This window comes from Monodon monoceros, unplaced genomic scaffold (assembly GCF_005190385.1).
Source record: "Monodon monoceros isolate NGI ecotype Baffin Bay Population unplaced genomic scaffold, NGI_Narwhal_1 Super_Scaffold_6, whole genome shotgun sequence".
Taxonomy (NCBI): Eukaryota; Metazoa; Chordata; class Mammalia; order Artiodactyla; family Monodontidae; genus Monodon; species Monodon monoceros.
Genome location: NW_021703783.1, coordinates 88,465,758 through 88,478,071, shown reverse-complemented (window position 1 = coordinate 88,478,071; position 12,314 = coordinate 88,465,758). Strand labels below are relative to the sequence as shown.

General features: G+C 41.8%; 1 protein-coding gene across 4 annotated transcripts in view; it reads right to left on the bottom strand.

Moving 5' to 3' along the window:
- The window catches only part of HMGXB4 (HMG-box containing 4), a 31,599-nt gene extending 29,130 nt beyond the window's left edge, over positions 1-2,469 (bottom strand). Inside the window, exon 1 of one of the 4 annotated variants that reach the window (XM_029206413.1) lies at positions 2,399-2,469. The gene's annotated coding sequence lies outside the window, so the exon portion shown is untranslated. The remainder of the gene's footprint in view (positions 1-2,398) is intronic. The other 3 variants (XM_029206411.1, XM_029206412.1, XM_029206414.1) reach the window with 3 other exon arrangements.
- Between the last annotated feature and the right edge of the window lie 9,845 nt (positions 2,470-12,314).

The window sequence follows — 12,314 nt, the reverse complement described above, 5'->3', positions numbered from 1 at the left end:
CAGAGGCACAGGGCAGCACAGAAAACATGTGCTGGCTGTCAGCATTATGTATTAGAATTAGGCCCGCTACTATTCAATTTTTACAAAGACATGGAAGAGCACTTTATAAATTACAAGATTAAATAACCGATAGTAAAAAATGAACAGGGCCTGAAGGCAAGTCTAATTCAATAAAGAACTGGGACAGCCAAGAGCTTAAAAAACTAAGTTTAGACACAATGGACTATCTCACTCATAGCCTGGGCAGACTGATAGACCCTGAACTTCTGGGTTCTTTAAAATCAGGATATTATTGCAGCCCAGAGGTTAGTTTTGGTTGCTGACTCATAGAAGAAAGATGAAACCAGATAAAGAAGTCTCAAGCAACAGTGTGGAAGAAAGGCAGAGTTAGGGCAACATTTATGTAAGATCAGACGACTCCTGTGATATTCCTTCCAGGTCTTGAATATTATCCACGATAAATTCACAGTCCAGGGTTAGGCAGCAGATTGTCAGGATTAATGAAAACGAAAAATAGTAGGTTTGATATTCACATTAGAAAACAGAAGCCATAATTACATTAAATGTTGGCAAGTGTAAAACAGGTGTTAAAGCTCAGTCTCCCGAATTCCACAAATTTTGGAGTTTACAGAATCCAGTGTTGTCAACTTCAAGAGGCAGGGATAATTTTACAATTATGTTCCTCTTAGTGGGCTAACAAATGACAACAGAAGTAAAAGTTCGTTACTTAAAGCTGTTTATGGAAGTAAGAAATATGCCATCATAAAAAATGTGTACTTTTGAAAGGTGCAAATTATCAAATGGCTCTTGTGGGACTTTTCTTCAGGAGATGAAAAAGGAGGCAGAGCTGCTCTTCCACTTGTAGGTAAGTACATGCGTGATGTTCAGGCTTTGCTTTTAGAATTATCAAAGGAATCAGGGAAAAACTGAAAATCACCAGACACAGTACTTTGTTATTTTGAAGGTCCAAATTACAAATACTGAAAAAAAAGAAAGTTTCAGAAGGTGATTTTTTGAGGTCATCTGAGCCCCAGCCTCTTCATCCCAAAATGTAAGTGTGTATTGAAAAAGACAAAGTAAACCTCGGAAACGGGGCAGTAAGCAAAATCCTGAGACCCAGGTCCAGTCCAGGAGGACAGCCTTGCTCAAGATTCCGTGTTCTCTTCCTCCAGCACTTCTTTCAGGAACTCAAACTGCCAGTGCCGAAAAAGGAAGATGCACATCCAGCTGTTGCCAGTTTCTGAATTGCTGTCGTTGTTGTTACTTCTAGGATAGGAGCAGGGGATGTCTTCTCATTTTCGTCGAGATCTCCTCCAATCTCAGAACCCAGCGACTCCGAATTCTTGCCACTCCCTTCTCCTTCTCCACGAACCTACCTATGCAGCACTCACAGCCCCTGCCAGCTCTGGGAACTGCAGAGATCCCGACAGCCTGGGATGGGGACTGAATCCTCTCACTGTAGTGCAACTGAGCGGAACCACGACGACCTCACAGAGCGGCTGACAACACACATTCCCAAAAATCCAGCGGTACAAATTTTGACAAGCCTTGTCCAATCAACGGGCTCTACTTTGGATTCAGTTTTTTATTTATTCTGCTATGGGGGAATATAGTCAGCCATCAGGAGGCAGGGAGATAAATGGTTCTCTTCTGCCCGACAGAAAATAAAGTGAAATCTACAAGTACCAGCTTTGGGGGGAAATGGGCCTGGATGGAGAAAAACCCACTCGGAAGGTATGTTCAAACTGGGTCGCACGCAAAGAGTACACACCACACCGGGTTATTGCTACAAAGAGCCCCAAGGACCACCGTCTTTGTGGTCCTCACGGCAAACCAACAGGGTTCTCCCGGCAGTTCTGCAGCAACAGCTAGTTCAATAAAGCTGTGCGAAGGTGCGAAGAGGAAAAGAAGAAAGCTCCTTGCATCCTCTCCTGCCAGCCGCGGCCCCGGCCCTCCCGTCACCCGGCCCCCTCGCCCTTTGACAGCCCAAGGACCCTGCGTCCCGGGTCCTGAGCCAGGCGGCCCCACTCGGGTTCCCGCGTCCCGGCGGCTCCCGGCGCCCCCGAGGGCGGAGACTGCCGGGCAGGGGGAGGGGCGGCCTCGGCCCGCGGGCCCCCGGGGCGGCCGCACGCCCCCTCCCGGCCCGCACTTTCCCGCCTTCCCCATTTGAACAGCTCCCGCCCGCCTTCCTCCTTCGACCCGCTCCAGCCCCTTCCCGGGGGCGGACTGCGGCCGCTACTCCAGTCCCCGGCTCGGCCCCTGGGCTAGGCCGCGACGGGCCCCGGGCGCCCTCAGGGCGGTGTCGCGGCCCGAGGCGGCGGGTGGTGGCGGGGCGGGGCCACTGCCGCCTGGGGGTGGGGGCCCAGCTTGGCCTCGTGGGGGCTCCGCTCGCCGCTACCTTCACTAGGCTCGCTCGGATCCCGCCTCAGCGCCGCCGACCGCCGCCATCTTGGAGAAGGAGAGAAAAGCGCGAGCGGCCAGGGAGCCTCAGTCGAGCCCAGAGCGCAGACTCCGCTTGGGAAGGGGAATCCCGTTGGTGCAAGAGTGCCGAGCGCATCGAATGAGACGCTGGGCTTGCAGAGCTCCGGAGCTGTCCTGTACTGAGAATTTGCTCTGTGCCGGGCTTGGGCTAGAAGTTTTACGAACACGATAGCATTTGATTCTCACTGCATCCCTGTGAGGTAGGTTTTGTCACATTTTACCGGTGAGAAACAGGCCCAGAGGGAGGGGTTAAATGATTTGCCCAAGGATACACAGGTAGTTGGAATGGGAGATAGATACTACTCCCAAGTCTTCTGATTCTCAGTGAAGTGCTCTTTCCAAAAGACTTTGCTATTTCCTTCGAGATATTTTTATACAGTAATTCCTGTCTTTGCAAAACCTAGACCATGCCGATTAATAGCAGTGGTGCCTGTCTGGAATTTAGCGTCTACATTTGGGTATTTGGCATATTTAGAGTGAGGTGGCAGAATATATCTTTATAACAATGCACTGTAAAATCATTTGCATGGCACGTCATCTGCATTTCTCCCCATAAATTATTTGCATTTAAAAGTTCGAAACAGTCTTCAGAGAAATGAAGAGATGCTACACACAGGAGAGAAAATTTTTTTTCTGTTTTGCTCTGGAAAATTTAGACCAATGGGTAGAAGTTACAGTGTGCAGATCTTGGTTCAATATGAAGACGAATTAATTTTTCCAGAGCAGTTCAATTACGTTGGGCTACTTTTTAAGGTAGTGATCTCCCTGTCACCAGAGGAGTCCAAGCAGAAGCTAGTGTCCTAGTTTCTGTAGAGCAGAGAGGTTACAGATATAGAATGGCTTCTAGAGTTGTGAAACCCATGAGACTCTATGCAAAATTATGTGTTTGTGCACATGTGTACTTTTCTGGGGTTTTGACCCCATCGAAGATTAAGAACGTCTTAACTAGTGGGCTTTCCATTCCAGAAATGACTCTTGGTTCAGTGATGTTTTCACCATATTATGCTCTCTTGAGACAGAGTTGTTGAATAAATTCCCAAAAGGTAAACACAAATAATAAAAAACTAGCATCATGACCTTCTCCTCAGCCCCTATCCTGCTCACCAAAAAGACTGGCAATGAGTTTCACCAAAAGGTATGGGATGGCCCTTCTGGAACACCTTGCCTGACATGAGGCTTCTCAGCTAGGTATTTAAGAGCCTCAAGAATGTATTTCCCTCTTGTTCTTTAGTATTGGTCAGGATGTTCTTAGTTGTACGTGACAGAAACCCAATTCAAAATAGTTTACCAGAAAAGGAGAATTTATTGGCTGGCATTATTGAAATGCCCAGTACCTTCAGGTGTGGTTGGATCCAGGGAGGGACTCAAGTTTGTCTCTTGACATCTCTCTTTGGTGCTTTCTTCTGAGTTGGCTTTATTCTTAGGCTCCAGGTGGTGACTGCGACAGCTCCAGGCTTTATCGTCTTTATTGCTAGCAATGTCCTTGGAGAGGAAGTTTCTTTTTCCCATTTGTTTTGGTAGATATCATGGGATTGACTCTTCTTTCCTGAATTGGATCATGTGTCCAAACAGAAAGCAATTGGTATGAGCAAAGGTGTGGGGTATGCTGATTGGCTAAATTAGGTCAGATCCTCACCCCAAAAGTAGGTCAGACAGAACCTCAAGGAAAGTCAGACGTTATTGTCAGAAGGGTAAATGGGTGCTAGGTAGGCAAAAACCATAGCTGTTCGCCTAACTGTGCTGCTAGCTTGGACCTGAATGCCTCATGCGTCCCATTTGTCCCATTCCTTCTTTTATCCCACCTGAGGATGAGCATATCAAGTTATTGCTCATCGTCACCTCCTGTAGACTGGAAGTTGGATTGCTCCTCTGTCTGTTCTCTCTGTTAACTTGGTCTTAGTCTTACATCACTGCACGTGCATTCATTCATTCATTCAACAAATATTTATTGAAAACACAGCATGCGTCAGGCACTGTCCTAGATGTTGGGCATAGAACAGGGAACAAAACTGAGAGTCTTTGACTCCTTAGAGTTTATATTCTAGTTGGCTTGGAGGGCAGAACATAAAAAAATAGGTACCATGTTAGATGATGCTTAAAGGTAGAGAAAAGTACCTGGAAGGGATACCAGGATGGGGTGGAGGTGGTAAGGATTGTTATTTAAAACAGTGATCAGGAGAAGCTTCTCTGATGAGTTGTACACTGGAGGCCATCTCAACCAGAAGTAGGTCAGTGTGGGAGCCCGGAGGTCATAGATGCTGGAATGGATGCTGATGGAAAAAGATTCCCTATTGAATATCCTATCATGGTTCTTTTGTTTCTGAAACTTGGAGAGAGAGAAAGTAGGACCTGCTTGGTAGCCCGAGTTGGAGAGGGACTTGGTCATGGTGGGCTTTGTGAGTGATAATGCCTTGTCCCATGATGAGTGGAGGATGGCATTTAAGATATGTGAAGATTGGGCACTCCCTGGGGCTGGTGCTGTTCTCTGGTCCACCTGACCCAAGTAAAACTGTCCAGTGCATGGCAGTAGCAGGTGGTGGCCCAACAAGTTGTGCTTCATTTGGACATTTTCTTCTTCAGACCATTTTTCTGTGCTTTGCCCTTTTCAGCTGGGTTTTAATCGGCTTCTTTGTGCTAGGCCTGACGGTCGATGCAGTGATGGGTTGTACATTAGTCAGGGCCCTTTTGGGAGTGACTTCTGGGAGTGACGGGACCTAATTAAAACTACCTAACGAGGCAACAGTTTTTTGGATATGACACCAAAAGCACAAACAACAAAAGGAAGAATTGGTAAGTGGGACTACATCAAGTGAAAAAGTCTCTGCACAGAAAAAGAAATAATCAACAAAATGAAAAGGCAATCAATGGAATGGGTGAAAATATTTGCAAATCATATATCTGATAAGGGGTTAATATCCTAAATATATAAAGAGCCCATGCAACTCAATAGCAAAAACCCAAACAATCCAATTAAAAACTAGGCAGAGGAACTGCATAGACATTTTCCTAAAGAAGACATACAGATGGCCAAAGGGTACCCGAAAAGGTGCTCAACATCAGTACTTATTATGGAAATGGAAATCAAAACCACAATGAGAAACCGTATTCTGTTAGAATGGCATCATCAAAATGACAAGAAATAACAAGTGTTGGTGAGGATGTAGAGAAAAGGGAACCCTTGTGCACTGTTGGTGGAAATGTAAATTAGTACAGTCATGGTGGAAAACAGTATGAAGTTTCTTAAAAAAATTAAAAATAGAACTACCATATATGATCCAGGAATCTCTCTTCTGGGTATTTATCCAAAAAAGTGAAAAAGGATATCAAAGAGATAGTTGTACTGCCATGCTCATTGCAACATTATTCATAATAGCCAAGACATAGAGACAACCTAAGTGTCCATCAATGGGTGAGTGGATAAAGAAGTTGTGGTACATGTATACAATGGAATATTATTCAGCCATGAGAAGGAAGGAAATGCTGTCATTTGTGACAGCATGGATGGACCTTAAGGATATTATACTAAATGAAATGTCAGACAGAGAAAGACAAATACTGTATGATATCACTTATATGTGGAATCTGAAAAAGCCAAACTTACAGAAAAAGAGAGTAAAGTGGTGTTTACCAGAGGCTGTGGGGTATGGGAAAAGGGAAAGTTTTGATCAAAGGGTATAAACTTTCAGTTGTAAGATGAATAAATTCTGGAGACCTAGTGTACAGAATGGTGACTATAGTTAATAATAATGAACTGTGTACTTGAAATTTGCTAACAGAGTAGATTTCAAGTATACTCACTGCACATACATACAAATGATAACTATGGGAGGTGATGGATATATTAATTAGTTTGATCATTTCACAATGTATACATATACCAAAACATGTTGTACACCTTAAATTATAAAATTTTTTATTTGTCAAAAACAAAAGAGTCACGAACCTACAACTGTATATAGAGTTGTTCGTAGTATTTCCTTATTATTGTTTTGGTGTCTGCAGGGTCTGTAGTGATATCTCCTGTTTCAGTCCTGATAATGGTAATCTCTGTTCTCTTTCTCTCCCTCTCTACCCCCTTGTGCTCTCTCTCTGTAAATTTATTGATTTTTGTCTCATTGATTTTCTCTGTTGTTTTCCTGTTTTCAATTTTGTTGGTTTCTGCCCTTAACTTTATTATTTCCTTCTTTCTGTTGCTTTGGGCTTAATTTTTTCTTCCTTTCTAGGATCATTGGGTGGAAGCTTCAATTATCAGTTTGAGATATTCCTCTTTTTTTTTTTTTAGTGTTAAAAAATGTATTTAAATTGAAGTAATGTTGATTTATAACATTATATAAGTTTGATGTGTACAGCATTCATATTTCTACTTCTGTATACCCTACAACATGCTCACCACCAAAAATTTATTTTCCATTCATCACAATACAGTTGATCTACTTTATGCATTTCACCCTCCCCCCACCCCTTCCTCTTTGGTAACCACTACTCTTTTCCCTGTATCTATGTGTTTGTTTTTGTTTGGCTTGGTTTGCTCATTTATTTTGTTTTTGTTTGTTTATTAGTTTTTTATATTCCACTATGAGTGAAATCATGGTATTTGTCTTTCTCTCTGGCTTATTTCACTTAGTGTAATACCCTCAAGGTTCATGCGTGTGTTGTCCCAAATGACAAGATTTCATATTTTTTATGGCTGCGTATTATTCTGTTGTGTATATATATGTGCCACATCTTCTTTATCCATTCATCTGTTGATGGGCACTTTGGTTGTTTCCATATCTTGGCTATTGTAAATAATGCCATGATGAACATGGGGGTGTAGATATCTTTTTGGATTAGCGTTTTTGTATTCTTTGCATAAATACCCAGAAGTGGGATTGCTGGATCATATGGTAGTTCTATTCCTAATTTTTTAAGGAACCTCCATACTGTTCTCCATAGTGGCTGCACCAATTTATATCCCACCAACAGTGTAAGAGGGTTCCCTTTTCTCCACATCCTTGCCAACACTTGTTATTTCTTGCCTTTTTGATAACAGCCATCCTAACAGGTGTGAGGTGATATCTCACTGTGGTTTTGACTTTCATTTCTCTGATGAGTAGTGATGTTGAACATCTTTTAATGTACATGTTGGCAGTCTGTATGTCTTCTTTGGAAAGATGCCTATTCAGCTTCTTTGCCCACTTTTAAACTGGGTTGTATGGTTTTTTTTTTTTGCTGTTGAGTTGTATGAGTTCTTTCTATATTTGAGATATTAAACTCTTATTGGGTATATCATTTGCAAATATCTTCTCCCATTTGGTTGGTTGTCTTTTCATTTTATTGGTGGTTTCCTTTGCTGTACAGAAACTTTTTAGTTTGATGTAATCTCAGTCGTTTATTTTTGCTTTTGTTTTCCTTGCCTGAGGAGACATATCTAGAAGATACTGCTGAGACCAATGTCAAAGAGCATACTGCCTATGTTTTCTTCTCAGAGATTTATGGTTTCAGGTCTTATATTCAAGTCTTTAACCCATTTTGAGATAATTTGTGTATAGTGTGAGATACTGGTCTATTTTCATTTTTTTGCACGTGGCCGTCCAGTTTTCCCAGCACCATTTATTTATTTGTTTATGTAAATTTATTTATTTATTTATTTTTGGCTGCATTGGGTCTTTGTTGCTGCTTGCGGGCTTTCTCTAGTTGTGGTGAGCGGGAGCTACTCTTTGTTGTGGTGCGTGGGCTGCTCATTGCGGTGGCTTCTCTTGTCGCAGAGCATGGGCTCTAGACATGCGGGCTTCAGTAGTTGTGGCACACAGGCTCATTAGTTGTGGCGCATGGGCTTAGTTGCTCCACGGCATGTGGGATCTTCCTGGACCAGGAATCGAACATGTGTCCCCTGCATTGGCAGGTGGATTCTTAACCACTGCACCACCAGGGAAGTCCCCCAGCACCATTTATTGATGAGACTATCCTTTCTCCACTGTATGTTGTTTGCTCCTTTGCTGTAAATTAATTGTCCATATATGTGTGGGTTTATTTCTGGGCTCTCAGTTCTTTTCCATTGATCTGTACATCTATTTGTCTTGCAATACCATGCAGTTTTAATTACTATGTCTTTGTAATATAGTCTGCAATCGGGGAGTGTGATACCTCCAGTTTTGTTCTTTTTTTCCTCAAGAATAATTTAGCTATTTGGGGTCTTTTGTGGTTCCATATAAACTGTATATCTTTTGTTCTTTTTCTGTGAAAAATGTCCTTGGGATTTTGATAGGGATTGCATTGAATCTGTAGATTGCTTTAGATAATAAGGACATTTTGACAACATTAATTCTTCCATTCCATGAGCACAGAATATCTTTCCATTTATTTGTGTCTTCAGTTTCTTTCAACAATGTCTTATACAGTAAGTCTCCTACATACAAACCTTCAAGTTTCGAACTTTCAAAGATATGAATGTGTGTCACATGTCCAGTCATGTAAGTTAGTTCACACGTCTGTCATACATTGTCATGTGCATGCATCCTCTACAAGTGGTTGTGCTTTTGTGTACTTTACAGTACTGTGTAGAGTACAGTAGTACAGTATCTTTATCTCAAGCCCAGCATGTCTGGAAGCAAGCGTAAAAGCAGCAGTGATGTAGCTGGTACTGCTGTACTTTTCAAGTTTGTTTTTTAATGTATTATTTGTGTGAAAAGTATTATAAACCTATTACAGTGCAGTACTATATAGCCAACTGTGTTAGTTGGGTACCTAGGCTAACTTTGAACAAATTGGACTTACAAACGTACTCTCAGAACGGAACTCGTTTGTATGTAGGGGACTTACTGTAGTTTCCAATGTACAAGTCTTTCATCTCCTTGGTTAAATTTATTCCTAGGTGTTTTATTCTTCTTTATTGCAATTGTAAATGAGATTATTTTCTTAATTTCTATTTCTGCTAGCTCATTGTTAGTGTATAGAAATGCAACAGATTTTTGTATATTGATTTTGTATCCTGCAACTTCACAGTATTCATTTATTTCTAATAGTATTTTGATGGAATCTGTATGGTTTTCTATATATAAAAATCATGTCATCTGCAAATAATGACAGTTTTACTTCTTCCTTTCCAATTTGGATGCATTTTATTTCTTTTTCTTGCCTAATTGCTCTTGCTAGGACTTCTAATACTATGTTGAAGAAGAGTGGTGAGAGTGGGCATCCTTGTCTTGTTACTGATTTTAGAGGGATAGCTTTCAATTTTCACTGTTGAGTATGATGTTAGCTGTGGGTTTGTCTTATATGGCTTTTATTATATTGAGGTATGTCCCTTCTGTTCCTTTAGGTGTAAGTTTAGATTATTTGATATTTTTGTTTCTTGAGGTAGGCCTGTATTACTATAAACTTCCCTCTTAGTACCACTTTTGCTGTATCCCATAGATTTTGGTATGTTGTATTTTCATTTTCATTTGTCTTCAGGTACTTTTTGATTTCTTTGTTGACCCAGTAGTTGTTCAGTAGCATGTTGTTCAGTCTCCACATATTTGTGATTTTTGCAGTTTTCTTCTAGTTTCATTCGATTGTGATTGGAGAATATGCTTGATACAATTTCAGCCTTCTTAAATTTCAGTCTTTACTTTCAATCTTCTTAGCTTTACTGAGACTTGTTCTGTGTCCCAACATATGGTCTATTCTTGAGAAAGTTCCATTTGCACTTGAGAAGAATATGTATGTTGCATTTGGATGGAATATTCTGTACAAATCTATCAAATCCATCTGGTCTAATGTTTCATTTAAGGCCGCTATTTCCTTGTTGATTTTCTGTCTGGATGATCTATCCACTGATGTAAGCAGGGTGTTAAAGTCTCCTACTATTATTGTGTTGCTGTCAATTTCCCCTTCAGGTCTGTTAATAATTGTTTTATATATTTTGGTGCTCCTACGTTTGGTGTATAGGTATTAATCACTATTACGTCTTCTTGATGAATTGTCCCCTTTGTTATTATATACTGTCCATTTTTATCTCTTGTTACCTTTTTGGCTTGAAGTCTATTGTGTCTGTTATGAGGATGGCCACACCTGCTTTCTTTTGGCTTGAAGTATTGGCTTGAAGTATTATCTTCCATCCCGTCACTTTTAGCCTATGTGCGTCTTTAGAGCTGAGGTATGTTTCCTGGAGGCAGCTTATAGTTGGGTCTTGTTTTTTTTTTTTTTTTTTTTCGGTACGCGGGCCTCTCACTGTTGTGGCCTCTTCCGTTGCAGAGCACAGGCTCCGGACGTGCAGGCTCAGCAGCCATGGCTCACGGGCCCAGCCACTCCGCAGCATGTGGGATATTCCCAGACTGGGGCACGAACCCGTGTCCCCTGCATTGGCAGGCGAACTCCCGACCACTGCGCCACCAGGGAAGCCCTGGGTCTTGTTTTTTAATCCCTCCAGTCACTCTGTGTCTTTTTAAAATTTTATTTATTTATTTTGGCTGCGTTGGGGTGTTCACTGCTGCACACGGGCTTTCTCTAGTTGTGGCGAGCAGGGGCTTCTCATTGTGGTGGCTTCTCTTGTTGTGGAGCATGGGCTATAGGCTCGTGGGCTTCAGTAGTTGCGACACACGGGCTCAGTAGTTGCAGCATGCAGGACCTAGCGCATGTGGGCTTCAGTAGTTGTGGTGCATGAGCTCAGTAGTTGTTGCGCGAGGGCTTACTAGTTGTGGCTTGTGGGCTCTAGAGCGCAGGCTTAGTAGTTGTGGTGCGTGGGCTTAGTTGCTCCGTGGCATGTGGGATCTTCCTGGACCAGGGGTTGAACCCATGTCCCCAGCATTGGCAAATGGATTCTTAACCACTGGGCCACCAGGGAAGTCCCACTCTGTGTCTTTTGATTGATGAATTCAATCCATTTACATTTAAGGCGATTATGGATATATTAGGATTTGGTACTGCATTTTAAAAAATTAATTAATTAATTTAATTTTTATTTTTGGCTGCGTTGGGTCTTTGTTGTGGTGTGCAGGCTTCTCATTGCGGTGGCTTCTTTTGTTGTGGAGCACGGGCTCTAGGAGCACAGGCTTCAGTAGTTGTGGCTCATGGGCTCTAGAGCACAGACTCAGTAATTGTGGTGCATGGGCTTAGTTGCTCCGTGGCATGTGGGATCTTCCCGGACCAGGAATTGAACCTGTGTCCCCGGCATTGGCAGGCAGATTCTTAACCACTGCGCCACCAGGAAAGTCCCAATACTGCCATTTTATTTTTTGTTTTCTGATTGCTCTATATGTCTATTGTTTCTTTTCCTTGTATTTCTGGCTGCCAGTTTGGTTTGGTGGTTTTCTATATTTTTCTGAATTTCGTTTTTAAAAAAATATGGTGTTTCTATGCTCCATGTTTATGTTTTGTGGTTACCCGGAGGCTTGTATAAAATGCCTCAAAGATAAAGTAGTCCTTTTTCTGTTGCTTGCATCTTATCTTCATTTAGTTTTATGTATTCTATCCTTTACCTCTTACCCTTTTATGTTTCTTTTGTCTTAAATGATCCCGTTTTATGTTGTGAGTTTGTTACCAAACTGAGATAGCTGTAGTTATTTTTCTGCCTTCTTCTTTTCTCCCTTTAACCTTTATGCTGTAATAGAGCATCATGTAAAAACCTATACAATCTGATAGAGAGTTGCAGTTTTCTGATTCTGTCTGCTTATGACCTCGTTCAAAGTTTTGTGTATTTTGACTGCTTTTTTTCTGGTAGAAAGCTCCTTTCAACATCTCTTATAAGGCAGGTCTAGTGTTGATGAACTCCCTCAGCTTTCGTTTGTCTGGGAAGGTCTTTATTTCTTGTTCATATATGAATGATTACTTTGCTGTATAGAATTTTTTTTTTTTTTGCGGTACGCGGGCCT